The sequence below is a fragment of the Sapajus apella genome, unplaced genomic scaffold (assembly GCF_009761245.1).
Source record: "Sapajus apella isolate SASKATOON/1434 unplaced genomic scaffold, GSC_monkey_1.0 scaffold42, whole genome shotgun sequence".
In the NCBI taxonomy this organism is placed as follows: Eukaryota; Metazoa; Chordata; class Mammalia; order Primates; family Cebidae; genus Sapajus; species Sapajus apella.
This window is the reverse complement of record NW_022436982.1, coordinates 11,819,520-11,834,975: the sequence shown is the minus strand read 5'-3', so window position 1 is coordinate 11,834,975 and position 15,456 is coordinate 11,819,520. Positions and strand designations below refer to the sequence as shown.

Genomic DNA, 15,456 nt, shown 5'->3' with positions numbered 1-15,456 from the left:
TTCAAGAAATAGTAATTTCCTTGTTGACTTGATTATTTTGGAGTGGAACTTAGTCTAGAAGAGATCCTAATATTCATTTATGTGAGAACATTTTCAATTAGGACATGGAAATTTTTTCCTTGTCAATATTTATTTATTTATTTTATTTTATTTTTTTCCCATTTATTTATTTTATTGCATTTTAGGTTTTGGGGTACATGTGAAGAACATGCAAGATTGTTGCATAGGTACACACGTGGCAGTGTGGTTTGCTGCCTTCCTCCCCATCACCTACATCTGGCATCTCTCTCCTTGCTATCTCTCCCCTACTCCCCACCCCCCACCGTCCCTCCCCTATTTCCCCCCAACTGACCCCAGTGTGTAGTGCTCCCCTCCCTGTGTCCCATGTGTTCTCATTGTTCAACACCCGCCTATGAGTGAGAACGTGCGGTGTTTGATCTTCTGCTCTTGTGTCAGTTTGCTGAGAATGATGGTTTCCAGGTTCATCTATGTCCCTACAAAGGACACAAACTCATCGTTTTTGATGGCTGCATAATATTCCATGGTGTATATTTGCCACATTTTCCCTATCCAGTCTGTCGTCGATGGGCATTTGGGTTGGTTCCAGGTCTTTGCTATTGTAAACAGTGCTGCAATGAACATTCGTGTGCACGTGTCCTTATAGTACAACGATTTGTAATCCTTTGGATATATACCCAGTAATGGGATTGCTGGGTCAAATGGAATTTCTATTTCTAGGTCCTTGAGGAATCGCCACACTGTCTTCCACAATGGTGTCAATATTTATTTTTAATGGGCTTAGAATTTTAGAAAATGGGTTTAGGGATTTAGAAATTTATTTACTAAATAATTCTAGGGAACAGTGCCTTAAAAATATTTAAAATGACAAAAACTGAAAACCACATCTGATTTGTTAAGGCCAAGAATCATTAAAAAGGGATCCAAGGCTTTAGACTTTGTTGCTCAGTGGAACTAGAATCATGAATATCTCACTCAGAGGAAGCCATCTCATCTTAGTGGTTTAATCTCCTGTGAGTTTCACATGTTCTCTCCTTGCAGGGACCACCTCAAATCCCTCAGTAGTCCTGTCTTTATGAAACTGGTATCATTTTTCTTTTAGCTTTTGTCCTTCACCTTCCTGTGGCAATAAGAATCAATTCTCCATATATAAATAGTCACAATTTTAGCTGTATCTTAATTGTGCAACATCTGTTTACTCTGTGTTTTAACATCTGTGTGGATAGCAGTGTTGTAATATTTTGATTGTAAGCTTCTAGGAGGTGGAGGCCAGAATTATTTTCTCCATTTTTAGAATGAGAAAATACAGATCAACACAATCAAAGTAGAATGGCAGCTTATAGTAGATATTTGGATAATTTACATAGTCTCTTAAAAAAACAGATTATAGTAAGAAGCTGCTGAGCAACTAGCTATGGCACACTGCATGGTTTTATTGACCTCTTAGCTCCCAAATAAATTTTGCCAAATCTTCAGGCCTTCAACATTTTTTCACTCCATTTGTTATGGGCTGAATTGTGTTTCTCCCCAAATTCCAGTATTCAAGTCCTAACTCCTAGTGCTTCAGAATGTAACCTTATTTGGAAACCGGGTCATTGCAGATATAATTAGTTAGGATGAGATCTTACTAACATAGGAGAAGCTCCTAATCATGGTGTCCTTATAAAAAGGAGAATTTTGGCCACGGAGACATGCACTGGGAGAATGCTGTCTGGAGACTGGAGTTATACTGCTGCAAGTCACAAAATTAACAGAAGCTAGGGAAGAGACCTTGAATAAATTCTTCCCTGTAGCCTTGAGAGAGAGGATGGGCTTGCCAACTCCTAATCATAGATGTCCAGCTTTCAGAGCTGTGAGACAGTTTCTCTTATTAGGCCACTCAGTTTGTGGCACTTTGTACAGCAGTCCTAGAAGACCAGCCCACCACTCTAACTGTTGATCAAGCAAGATTCTATGATCTGTATTATGTTGTTTATTCCTTATCAGCATTCTTTGGTGTTATTAGTGCCATCTCTATACAAATTAGGAAATGGAGCCTCACAGAAATTAAATGGCAAGTTCAAGGTGTCATGGCTATTTCATTATAGTGCCAGTGTTTGGACACAAGTCAGTTTGACTCCAAAGCATCATCACTGTACTCAATTCTAGTTCAATCCAGATGTTCACAAACAACCAGACTGTAGTGGAGATGTGGGTGGTAGGTTGAGAAGGAGATCATAACCAACATCAGACTGTCAATGAAGCAGGCTGAGAGAAGTTTTATGAAGCCAAGTAACTATGCAGGGCACACTAGAGATGGTCAGATTGTTCATATATATGGATTTCCTGTCTTCTGAGGAATGAACTCCTTGATATTCCTGAGTTAGGCCAGTTTAGGCAAGAGTAAATAGAAGGTAAACAGAAGGTTGGAGACTGTGTGTGTGCATGAATGCCTCCCTTGCAGCTAGGTGTCTAACATCATGAACAGCCGCACTCACATGAATACAGAGATACACAGTTTACACATTAATGCAACATAAAACTCTCATGCAGTCTGATTTCATCTTAATGACATTTCTGTCAGACAGAGTCAGTCTTAGCATCTTAACTATATAAATGAGGAAACTGAAATTTCAGGAGGTTCCCTGACTTCCTAGGCCACACGGTAAGCTTTGGTGACAGAATGTATCTCTAGGCTTTCTCATTTCAAGATAGTACTTTCTCAGTTCTTTATACTATTCTCACTGCATGTAGAATCAGATTTGGTTTCTCTGACTTTTCTTAGTCACTTCTGTGGTTTCATACCACTCCCTCTCTCTCACTAAACAACTGCCTGCAAAAGTAAAAAATTCCTTGAAAACAGAAAAAAAATGTACCAGAAAGGTTGATGGTATAAGAGATAAAACTAGGATAAAGAGAAGGTGTGTTGCAAAGTGGTGTCCTTTAATGCAACAGAGAAGTATTTGGGAGAAAAAGAAAATAGAGAAAAATAGACAATCTGAAGCAGTGAGAAGAGCTAATGCTACAGATGTACCTGAACCTCTTTAGTAGGTGTAATCCTGAAGAGTTGGGTATAACAGAAATGAACAAAAATGAAACGCACTGTGGAAATTGTCTAGCTGTTGAGATCCTACTGTGAGCTATTTTTCAAAGCGAAAACTCCAATCAACTCTAGCTTATTTACAGAGAGGACTTTGCCCCACTGTACCCAGAAAGTTTCCTGACAATATTACACATGCATAGTAACCCTGAGACGATTTTTGTTTACCAGGAAAACATATAAAAGGGAACATTAAACTTTGTCTAGTTCTACTGCATAAATATGTGACAATGTGCATGATGACCTTCTATTGTAAATGGAAGAGTTAAGCTCTCTTAATCTACTGCTGAAGGGTGAAAACACTTTCTCAGGGCTTTGAACTTCAGTTGAAATCTTTCTGAAAAAACACTACAGACTGTATCTTCTTTACATTTGAAGATACTTTACATAAGAAACTAAAGCAGTTTGATGTATGTTTTCACCTACTTGAGAAGGAAACTCACAGACTCCAAAGCAACTGTTGTCTGTTTTGAGAAAAAAAAGTTCAGAAATCACCAGAAGCAATAGGGAGTGGCTTTGATTCCTGTTCTTTTATTTATGGGTAGCTAAAGTTCATATTTCTCAATATACTATAATCTCAGTATAATTGGCCAAATTCCATGGTGGATAATTAGATCTAGCTTACCAGGGCAGATTTGGATGGTGAGAGCAGTCACACTGTTCTGGGAATATGTTAGCCAAGTTTAGTATGTTTTACATGAGTTGACAGACTTACCCCTCTTGCTGAAGGACTAGCCCAGCAGGTTCTACGGGTGAGATCACTGCTAGCTCATTCATTGCTGGGCCTGGTAGGCACAAGAGGCCAAGAAATAAACAAGGTGAATTTGGGCTTCAGAAGTTCTCTTTCCTATTTTCTTTCCCAAACCCTTTCTTCCAGATGCCTATGGGCTAAAACATTTATTCATACATTTATTAACTAACTCAACAAATACTTACTGACCATGCTTCAGGCACTGGGCACTAGAAATGTAAGAATGAACTAGACATTTTCTGCCTTCAGGGGTCTATGAACAAACAATGATAATACTCAGTGAAAAATATTACAATTCGCAAAGCTCAGTAATCCAAATCCTTACTATGTCTGTCTTTAAAAAGCAGAAAGTGAAAAATGCTCTTTAAAAGAGGATGGCATAGAAATGTATTTATGCATTGCAACAGATAAAATTAATAAATGCATGAGGACTAGTTCAGCTGTCTGCTTGTGAGTTAAGAATAAATCCCACCCTCCCTGAAGTATTCAGATTCCACCTTGCCCCACGGTCACCACAGTGGCACAATGGAAGCTCCATCCCATTCATGCTGTCTTTGGGTGTCTTCAGAGTGTTGTTTCACAAGTACTCAGACCCAACAGTAAGATTTTAAAAATTGTCCATAATGTTGACCTTGGCATTATTACATTAAAGAAAGCAAAACAGATATCACTGAATTTACTTCTTAAAAAAAACCTTACGTTTCTGCAAAGTTTCTTAAATTCTGACTCTTGTCACACAAGCATACAAGAATGGCTATACTTAAACCCTTCTAATCAATTATATCCATAATATATATGACTGAATGATAAGTTTTCATAACTATGAAATATATACATGTTTGGAGAATCTATTTACAATAGATAATCCTATTAATAGCTGTCATTGTAACACTGTTTATGCAGTAATTGTAATTCCATCTGTTTTTATTTTTAGCATCTTTCCTCTCGATCCCCCAAATTTTAAGGTGCTATCAAATGTGTATTTTATTTGGTTTTGATGCTTTAGGTTATCTGTAGTTATGATAGCCATATCAATTATTCATTTCGCAAAAATTTATTGAGTGCTACTATGTGCTTAGATTTTTCCAATGTTGTGAAGGATGATTGGGTAAAATTTTTCCACTTTTATTAGTAATTTGGGAGTTTTTTCTTTCCATGGATTTTAGTCACTGGTAAATGCTGTCTCATACTTAGAGGTTTTTCTCTACTAAGAAACATGATGTTGAATAAGGTATGAATTATAACTTAAGGCTTTTTCACATTCTCTGCCATTATAAGATTTTTTTTCTTATGAAGAGTATGTGTCCTCAAGAAATTTATAATCTAGCAGGTGAAAGATTTGCTACTTTCAAAATGTGACTCTAATTCCCCCACTCCTTAGGTTGTGAAAGCAGTTGTTTATGCTTTATTTCATTGTTTTCCAAACTGTAGTTATTTATATACCATCCTCATGATTATGCTATTCACATGCTACCTGTACTGTTATGCTTCTGAAAATATACCATGATTTTAAATTTAATTAAATTTGTTTAATAATAATATCTGTTAAATCACTAGGTTGATGTGCTAGTTATAAAATTTTAAATATACTTTAATATAAATATGTTACTACTAAATTATTTTTTTGTCTGTATGTATCCAAAATCTTGCCTTTAGTACTACACATAATCTTTGGTATACCCATGGTAGCCACCTTCAAGAGTGAGTAATGGCATTTATGCAGCCAACAAACATAAAAAAAAGTTCACCATCACTGGTCATTAAAGAAATGCAAATCAAAACCACATTGAGATACCATCTCATGCCAGTTAGAATGGTGATCATTAAAAAATCAGGAGACAACAGATGCTGGAGAGGATGTGGAGAAATAGGAATGCTTTTATACTGTTGGTGGGAGTGTAAATTAGTTCAACCATTGTGGAAGACAGTGTGGCGATTCCTCAAGGATCTAGAAATAGAAATACCATTTGACCCAGCAATCCCATTACTGGGTATATACCCAAAGGGTTATAAATCATTCTGTTATAAAGACACATACACACATATGTTTATTGCAGCATTGTTTACAATAGCAAAGACTTGGAACCAACCCAAAGGCCCATCAGTGATAGACTGGATAAAGAAAATGTGGCACATATACACCATGAATACTACACAGCCATAAAAAAACGGATGAGTTCATGTCCTTTGCAGGAACACGGATAAAGCTGGAAACCATCATTCTCAGCAAACTGACATAAGAACAGAAAACCAAATACCACATGTTCTCACTCATAAAAGGGTGTTGAACAATGAGAACACATGGACACAGGGAGGGGAACATCACACACAGTGACCTGTTGGGGGGTAGGGGGGTTAGGTGAGGAATAGCAAGGGGTGGGGGGATTGGGGAGGGATAACATTAGGAGAAATACCTACTGTAGATTACAGGATAGATGTAGCAAACCCCCATGGCACATGTATACCTATATAACAAACCTGCGTGTTCTGCACATATACCCCAGAACTTAAAGTATAATAATAAAAAGTAAATAATTAAAAAAATAAAAAAGATTGAGTAATGGCAAAATAAAATAAATGCAGCAATAATGATGGCGACCATAGCAATGGTAATAAGAGCTACTATTTATTGAGGACTTTACATATGTCATTTAACTTTATCTTATTTTATCTTTAAAACAACTTTCAGGCATGAATATCAGAGAAATATAAGGCAAAGGGGCAGGAAAGAAGGAACAGTGGAAGTGAAACTGTTTTGCCTAGGGCGGGTATAACTAACACAATATGATGTTTTAGTATTTGTACTTTTTTTTTTTTTAAGTCAGCTGAGATTTCACACCTGTTTATTTTATAAAAATTTGGGTGTGATGGTGAAAGATTAACATGATAATCTTTAGCAATTATTATAGAACAAATTAGTTAAAAATTGTAAAATGCATAGAAACAGAGTAGAATATCCTAGGTGTTTCCTATAATTAAATTATAAAATGATTGCTCTGATTATTTTTCATAGTAGTTCAATTAAAGTGTGACTTTGGGTCTGTTAGTATACATGAGTGTGAATGCTTTAGAGGTTTGATCCTTGGCTTTCCTGTATAAGTTCATATATATATTTGTTATTATCCTGTAAATAACTGAATTATAGTATAGTGATTCTGTAAAAAACACTTTAATTAATACTCTTTGGTGTGAAATTAACATTAAAAATTTTTGTATTTCCAGAACCTGGTTTTTACCTGTGAAAGTCAATGTATCCTTCTTTTAATCTTCTGCATTGGCTTTTTTTATAGCTTGATGAAATATGACATGCTTCTCCTTCCTCCCCCTCCTTCCTGTGCCTCTATCCCCACCATTTTTTTTCTATTCCTCTTGGCATCTGGATTTCTTTTTCTGCCAAATGAGTCAGTTAGAGAGGAAATGTTTAACCCACATTTGTCATCTTGGCTGGGAAAAGAAGTTTGAAGGCAAAGGTGCCTGAATATGTTTCATTAGGATGCTGACACAACCTTTTTGACTCTCTCCTGAGAATACTACTGTATATTCAAGTTACAAAGTGCTAAATGATCCATTTCCACCATGCATACATTTCACATGATTAATACTTTATAGATTTTTTTTTTGATGACTAATATTTTTCTTTTGGAAAAATATTATTTATTTATTTGTGTGTATGTATGTGTTTATTTTCTTTTAATATGTGGTCTCTTTCAACAAAGGATTTGATTTTACACACATAAATAATAGGATTAAGAGGCTAAAGGAAAAATAGGAGAAAGGAAAATATGAGTACAGTGATAAAGTAAAATGAATTGCTTGTATTCTAACACAGAAATAGCTACTATCTGTTGATTGTTTATTGTATATTAGCCATTTAATCAAAATATCTAGTCTAATGAAATAGTCACTGTTTTGAGTTTGTTTAGGTTTAGTAGATGTAGAAACTGAGACTTAGAGAGGTTAATTTACTCAACTCCACATTGCTAATTTGTAGTGAAAGTGGAATTTGAATCCTCTGTTTTTTCTCATCCAGCATATCATCACTATAACCCTTATGGTTTGCTTTTGGTACAAGTATTCATATTAATGGAAATGCAAAGTATTACCTCAGCAAATGTACTAATAGCTTAGCTTCACTAAATTACTCAATTCTTTTTCTAACCATCTATACATGGGAAACAAAATAGGCTGGGGAATAGGCTGTACTGGTGGCAGCTGTGGTGCTGATGAAGGAAGTGGTGGAATGCGTAGGTGCCCATGCTTTTTGTCACAATGAAGATCAAAAAGCACATCACTTAAAGTTATCCTTGGGGTTTGTATTCTTCACCAAAAACTAAATAAACATATAGACTTAGCAATATGCTCTAAAAGTGAAGACATAAGCAGTATGAAATTCTGCCATAAAGCAAGTGGTTCAAGATTGTGGTCCAACCTCCTCAAAATGCTCATAAATCAGTAGGCAAATTTATTAAACAGTATTTTATATGTACATATAATAATATAATACTATACTATACAAATTGGACCTCAAATAAATTCACTTGCTATATTAAATATTAAACATTAAATGGGCAGCAACTTTGTTTGCACTGGACGTAGACTATAAGAAGACAATTTGGGACAAGCTGAAGAGTTCAGGTCTCTTGAGAAACCCTTCAGCTTCTTTTCCTCCAAATGAATTTCTCTGTAGCAAATGGAAACCATCCAAATGATTCCCTAGCTACCTCAAAGTACCGTAATTTGTCTACTTTACAAATTATGGGGCTATATCTAGCAATAATTAAAGAAAAATGCACCAACTCCCATTATGTCATAGGTACTGTGCTAGGAACTTTATGCATATCATTTTATTTGATTTTAATAGCAACTTCGTGAAATAAGTCATCATAATAAATCACCATTTTAGATATTGAGAAACCACAGACAGATTAGAGAAGTTAAATAATTTTCCCGTCAAAGACCACATCAATGATGAAGACAGAATTTGAACTTATGTACTTAGCCGTTGGACTACCTGCATGCCCTGTCAAGGAACGGCTAAGACTGTCATAGAGACTAGACTGTGTATAGATAGTTGTTTCAAGAGAGAAAAAAGGCAGGAGGATCTAGGGAATAGGTTTAAGTCAGGCATTGGCATCTGTACTAGAAATGAGAGGTGGAACTATTATTGTGTTCTATTTACTGAGTATAGGTATATCCTATTGAATGTATTTCTCTACTCCATACACTATTCAAGGTGATAAAAGCGTTTAGGAAGAGGGATTAGGAAATATCCGCTATGTTTAGGTCATAGCCCAGTCAAAGGATTAATTAACATTTGTCTCTTTTTTTCTCCTACATCCAGCCTCCCTTTTGATGAGAAGAATAAGCCTCATTCTGATTCAACAGCAGAGATCAAAGAAAAGACTTCTGTTTGCTGGCCATCAGATATATGTTATCTGTGTTTAAAGAACTGAAAAACACACATCAAAGGAACATTCTCTTGGAAAGAGAGGTAATGAGATACAGTGAAAGAGAATAGAGATTCTTTAAATCACAGAGACCTAGGATCAAATCCTGTGATTAATACTTTTTAGTAATGTAACCTACTTCATTTCTTTGAGCCCTGGTTTATTTTTCCGAAAAATGAGGGTGATCTAAATTGCTTAAAATGCAACTCATGACAATAATAGACATGAAATAAATAGTCATTCATCTCCCTCCTTTGCTCAAGCACTGCTCTGCCCTTCTCATCCCCTTTCCCTTCCTTTTTTTCCTTTTTATTTTGTCTGTACCCAATAGTTTTCCCCAAGCCCTGTAACTATGTATATGTATATTGTTGCAGCAAAATGTATCAAGGAGACACTCATTATTTGCATCCATTTATATGCTGATATAAGTATTTCATCCTCAGAAGTTTCAGCGGGATGCTGGTGATTTGGTGAGAAAGAAGCAACTATTTCTGTGATTTAATTTCAACGTGAGCATTGAGAAGGCAACCCTTCACCCTTTTACTACTGTTGATAACTCCATGCTTCCAAGAACTAATGGGTTGAAGAACTTAGCACTTGTGATGGATTAGTCAAACAAAAATTATGAAGTAAGTAATCTATAACATTATAGTATATTACAAATACTGAAATATATTACAGTATTATTTATTATGATTCTTATAGCTCATTTATACTGTACACAATTCCTTCCATCATTTTATGAAGATGTTATACATATACATAATGAAACATAGTTAATTAGATACAAAGACCATAGAACTAAATGACTATTTTCTAAACATTTTCCCTCTAAGGAGGTTTTGCAATCCAGCTTTGCTGTGGTTGGTTAGACCCTATGGATGAGAAAACATTCCTTTTTTTTTTTTTGACAGGGACTCATTCTGTTGTCCAGGCTGTAATGCAGTGGTACAATCATGGCTCACTGCAGCCTCAACCTCTTGGGCTATAGTCGTCCTTCTGCTTCAGCCTTCTCAGTAGCTGGGACTACTCGGTGTGCACCCCCATGCCCGGCTAATTTTTTTTTTTTTGTAGAGATGGTTTTCAGCATGTTGCCCAGGCTGATCTCAAACTCCTAGAATCAAGGAATCCACCCACCTCAGCCTCTCAAAGTGCTGGGATTACAGGCGTGAGCCACTGCGCCCAGCCTGGATGAGAAAACATTGAGTTGGAAACCCAAAAGATGACATAAATAATTTGGTATATTTTAGAGCTGGATTTCAACAACTTTTCAACACTGTCATCCTGTAAATGTCTTTCTGTCCTAATCCCATCGCCCTTGCACTCAGCAGAATTGTGTGGCTCTAAGGCAGATTTTGGTATGAAATATCTCAGCTAGGGAAGGCTCCGAAAGGGAGAGATCTGACTAAAGAGCTCACACCAGACAAAGTTCCTCATCATACTGGCCTAACTCTCCCGATCCTGCATTTTTTTTCTTCTCTTTCACATAACTCCTGTGGAATAATTTCCACTGAATTGCATGGAAGAGGCTGTTCATGGGGCTAGTCTGGCAGTTAAGAGATTTCTATTGGATTTTTTCATTTTGCAATCAGTTTCATACATTTACATGTATACTTTTCTTGGAGTCATAGTTTATTCTCAGGCCTTTTAGAGTTAAATATCTTTCTTCCTTTAAGGTCTTACTTTTTTTTTTTTTTAGTTTTATGGGAGATAACCAGTTTCCAATCCATGTCAGGGGAAAAGTAGGACAAATGAATGAAATTTGTAACCACCTTGGATGATGGAATAAGACATTTGGGAGAACACAGGAGAAGTAGGGAGGTTAGAGAGGGATGGCTCTGTGAAAATTTTGCATTACTCTTGCCTGAGGTCTACTCTTCTGTCATGTTGGTGGCTGTTTTGGCAATAAGAAATATTTAATGGCAAACTTAGTCTTCTAATTTGAAAATGGAAATCATAACAGTTCTTGTCTCATAGGGATAGTATGAGATGAATTAAATAATCCATGTAAGAGGTATAGTACTATGCTTGCCATTCTGTAAGAGCTCAACAAACATTCACTTTTTACCTATTAGTATCAATCTTAATTCTAAAATTTTATTTTTTAAATATTTTCCAATGGTGTTTGTAAATAATATCTAATGACTAGGTTAGTATACCATGTGGTTCTTCTAGGGTTCAAGCATTATTGTTAGGTGTGCTAAAATCCTTTCCCAAGTCAGTACTACTTTCTAGAACAAAACTGGGGAGACCTATTTGGAATGTATCTAACTCCAAAGAAAAAACCATCAGAGGTAACAGGTGGGGGATATGTGAAACAACTTTTTAGATATGAATCCTAATTGAATAAAAGTTGCCAAATAGCTCATTCCTAATATCTGAAGAAGAGTTTTAGTCTAAATGGAATAGCTGGAGAGTACAGGAAAAGTTCTTTCCTGCTCTGTCTAACCACAAGCCTCTGTGACATTTATCAAAGAAATGCAGCCCTTTAAAGCTGAATATAAGTCCCAAAGGTGCTTTCCTCGTGAAGCTTCTTTTGTCCTCTGCTTTTAGAACCCTTTCTGCACACTGCTACCTCTGTGTCACACTCCAGTACATTTGCCCTTACACAAGGGGCCACACAGGGACTGGCCCACACACCAGCCAGGGCACATGGGCCAACTTTTAACAGCAAAGGAAAATGCTAAATCCTACAGGAGGGACAGAAGAGAAAAATAACATTCTTCAGAGAGCTGTGATGGCTCTGAGTAAGATCAAGGACCCTGAAGTAAGACAGACCTGAGTCTGAATCTCAATTCTAACAATAAATTTGTTTATATACTTAAGGCATCACATATATTATTGTTAAATAATAGATACTTTACAGGCTTGTAACTAAGAGGAGGCAAAACAATGTCTGTAAAGTGTTTCATAGATTGGCCAGCATATAGTAAACATTTAATAATTAGTAGCCATTATTATTTTTCCTTAAAATATTTTTTTCTGGCTTCTTAGCAATCCTAAAATTCAGTCTTGTGTAGACTCCATGGCTAGGACTTGCAGAAGAAAAAATTGTCTGAACAATTTAGACATTGCCTTTTTGTCCTCAAACCAAGGGATGAATTTTTATTCTAAAATATCCATATTGTCCATATCACTTAACTAGTTAATTACCAAGTCTGTATTTCTCTTTTATGCAACTGGAAAACATTAAAAAGTTGAATGTATATACTGTACACGTACATGCATACACATAGACTTAAGTACATTAATGTGTATTATACCTTCCATAGCACTTAGCTCATCTGTTCTTTCTTATGATGCTTTCTGTAATCTTTTGAGGTAGGTTTTATATTATCCTATTTTATAATTAAAGGAAAAGGGAACACAGAAAAGCAGGCTGACTTGGCCAGAGGCCTTCCAAGTGTTAGGTAAAGAGTCAAGGAGTCCTGACCTCTTTTCAGTTTTTCTTCCTCTGTACTGCTGTGATGACTGTGGAAGTAAAATACTTTTTTGGCTGCCAAAGAAGCCCTAGTGGAAAGGTAACCAAAGAAAGGAGTATTTGGGAGCAGCATGGCTGAAATCCAGTTAAAAGTTAGATTCCTGTTGGTCAATTTCTCCTTAATTGACAGCAGGAATTGCTGTCACTGCCCTGTCTAGCTACTTTCAAACGGTAGGGATGTTAGCAAGAGCTCCCAGTGAATGCTTCCTAGAGGAGCAGTGATTGCTTTGGCTAGCTTCTGCTGTAGCAGTTTTCTGGCGGTGAAAAGTAACACAATTGGAGGTGGTAATCATTTTCTAATAACCACCTCAGGCTTTTGGCACCTAATTATCTGGCACTGTCTAGGGAAGCTCCTTATGCTACCTCATGCTTCTTGTCAAGTCAATCTCCTTATCTAATTTTGCTGGGAAATCTGATATCACCCTTCAAATAGTTCACCTCAGTGGGATCCAGTGTGTGCCCTGTAAAGTGCTCAAGGAAGAGTCTGATCGGCTCTGACAAGCAAACAGCAGAAAGAAATTTTGGTAAAATGGCCACCGTTTTTGCAGCTTTTTCATTGTGATTCCATGGTGTTTGAAATCAGAATGCTGAGTTAATGACACAAGGAAACACTTGGATGTTCATATTGTCTACTTGGTTTTTTTGAAACCTCCCAAGGACTGGCTTCATCCTGTTTGAGAGTCCATTCAACTGTAATTTCCACTCCACTTCCTGTGCAGGCCTGCCTGTGGTTTGTGGGCTGTACATTTCATCTTACTCCTTTAAGGGGCCCCCTGAACTGAAAATGAAAGAGACTTTTTGTTGCTTCTGCCACCTGCTTATCGTCCAATCCCAATCTCAGGTTTTCTTTTTCTCTTTTTTAAACCCGAGTAGCACTTTTCCAACTTGTGCATAGCTTTTTCTTTCAGTTCTCTGCTCTTCACAGTAATTAAACAAGAGTTAGTCTCCTTTTCCAAACCTTGTTTTTATAATACCTTTATTCCTAAAGAGTTATGCTTATAAGATTAACATAAATATGTTAAACTTGGTATTGATTTGATGACTTCATAAACCCCAGACTCATTGAAAGTTTGCAGGTTTTTGTAAAAGGACTTGCTTAAAATCTTTGCTAATCTACCTGAATTTTCTTCCAAAGGCAGTTATATACAATATTTCTTAAGATAATTCTCTAAATTTGCAACTTGGCAGCATCTCACTGGGACTCTGGAGGTTTGATAAATCATGGAGAGTAGGTCTTCATATAGGGAAGTATGAAAGCTCTGTGTGTTAAAAACTACTTAAGAAGGCCCTAAATTTCACAAGAATTTGGAGATTTTTTGTGGAGACTCATAAAGTGCATCCTTTATATCAGTGAAGTTTTTGCCTCTAGGTATATTATACTCACATTGAACATTCCAGAGATTTTGTTTCAGCCTGCATATACCATGTATATTTGTTATCTGGATAGATAACTTAGACATGTACATTTAAAGGAGTTTGCATCAGCTGCTGCTGAGAAGTTTTTCTTGTGTTAGTTAAGATCCTGTGAAACAGCCCTTGACATTTTACTAGCTGCACAGTTTGCAATAAAATCTACGTTAGCCTGAGGTTAAGTGAAGACTGTGGTCCTCACAGCATGGTGGAGGATCCTGGTGGCCAGATAAAAGGAAATTCCTCATTCTCATTTCTGACTTCTTCACGAACTTATATTAAGACCTTAATTGAAAAACTTATTGCCTCTCTCACCAAAATATTGCAAATTTGAATAGTTTCCCCTAACCAAGAAATACAATTACAACCATTTTATTACTTTTTCCAGTGCCCTTGAAATTTTCAGGCTGGATGGGGGGCTTCAATGTCAGACTCACCAAGTGTTTTATATACAGACCCCTGCATGGTCCCTAGAGCGTAGTAGGCACTCAGTGAAAGAAATGAATGAATGAATGAATGAATGGAAAGTTAGAATTACATTTTAGTGACTTAACTGTATATTTTCAGAGTATTGTAGTGTTTAGAAAGGGTCAATGATAACATGTTTCTACATGGAGATGCATGACAAATATATTTAACACTTGTCAAGAAGTAGGAATTTAGCTTCTGTCATTCGATCTAGGTTTTCAGTTACAGAAGCATTGAGAATTCCCTGTGGCTGGATAAGGGCAAATCTTTAAGGCAAGTTGAAGACCCAGGCTGCCCATGTGGACATCAATACTCCCACAGAGCACTCGCCATGAAGAAAAGTGTGGGTTTGCTGTCTTTTCATCAAAACTCCTAGAATTTGGCTGACTGCCTGGTTTATCACAGGACATTAGTCAGCCCACAAATCCCACATTTGTTTATTCAGTCCAGGGCAAGTGAATGCTGCCATTCTCTCATCTCCTTTGTTGGCAACACTTTGTTAACCTGAATTGAGTTCTGCAACACAAAATGAAGTGACTAATCTTTTGAGGGGTTCCCCCTCCCAGGTTCTTGTATGAGCAATTAAATCTATATACCGCAAAGCCCCATGCTGTCATTTTTTCTCATGCTGCCCCTTTATTCTGATGATTTCACACTGTAGTTAATGAAACTAATACCTTCTAGAGTGTGGTTGAACTGGCACCACCATTAAGAAAAGGGGTTTCCAAACTTTTTAGTTTTGTGAGAAAATGTTAGAGGAAGAGGGAGGTTAGGTTGATTATTTATACTTAGGTAGTCTTCC

At 36.6% G+C, this 15,456-nt stretch overlaps 1 long non-coding RNA gene across 3 annotated transcripts in view; it reads left to right on the top strand.

Annotated features, from left to right (window-relative positions):
• The window catches only part of LOC116566073, a 47,327-nt gene extending 32,071 nt beyond the window's left edge, over nucleotides 1–15,256 (top strand). For all 3 annotated transcript variants that reach the window (XR_004275715.1, XR_004275716.1, XR_004275714.1), the window contains 3 exons: nucleotides 9,190–9,339; nucleotides 9,739–9,924; nucleotides 14,869–15,256. This is a non-coding gene — a long non-coding RNA (uncharacterized LOC116566073). The remainder of the gene's footprint in view (nucleotides 1–9,189; nucleotides 9,340–9,738; nucleotides 9,925–14,868) is intronic.
• The last annotated feature ends 200 nt before the right edge of the window (nucleotides 15,257–15,456 follow it).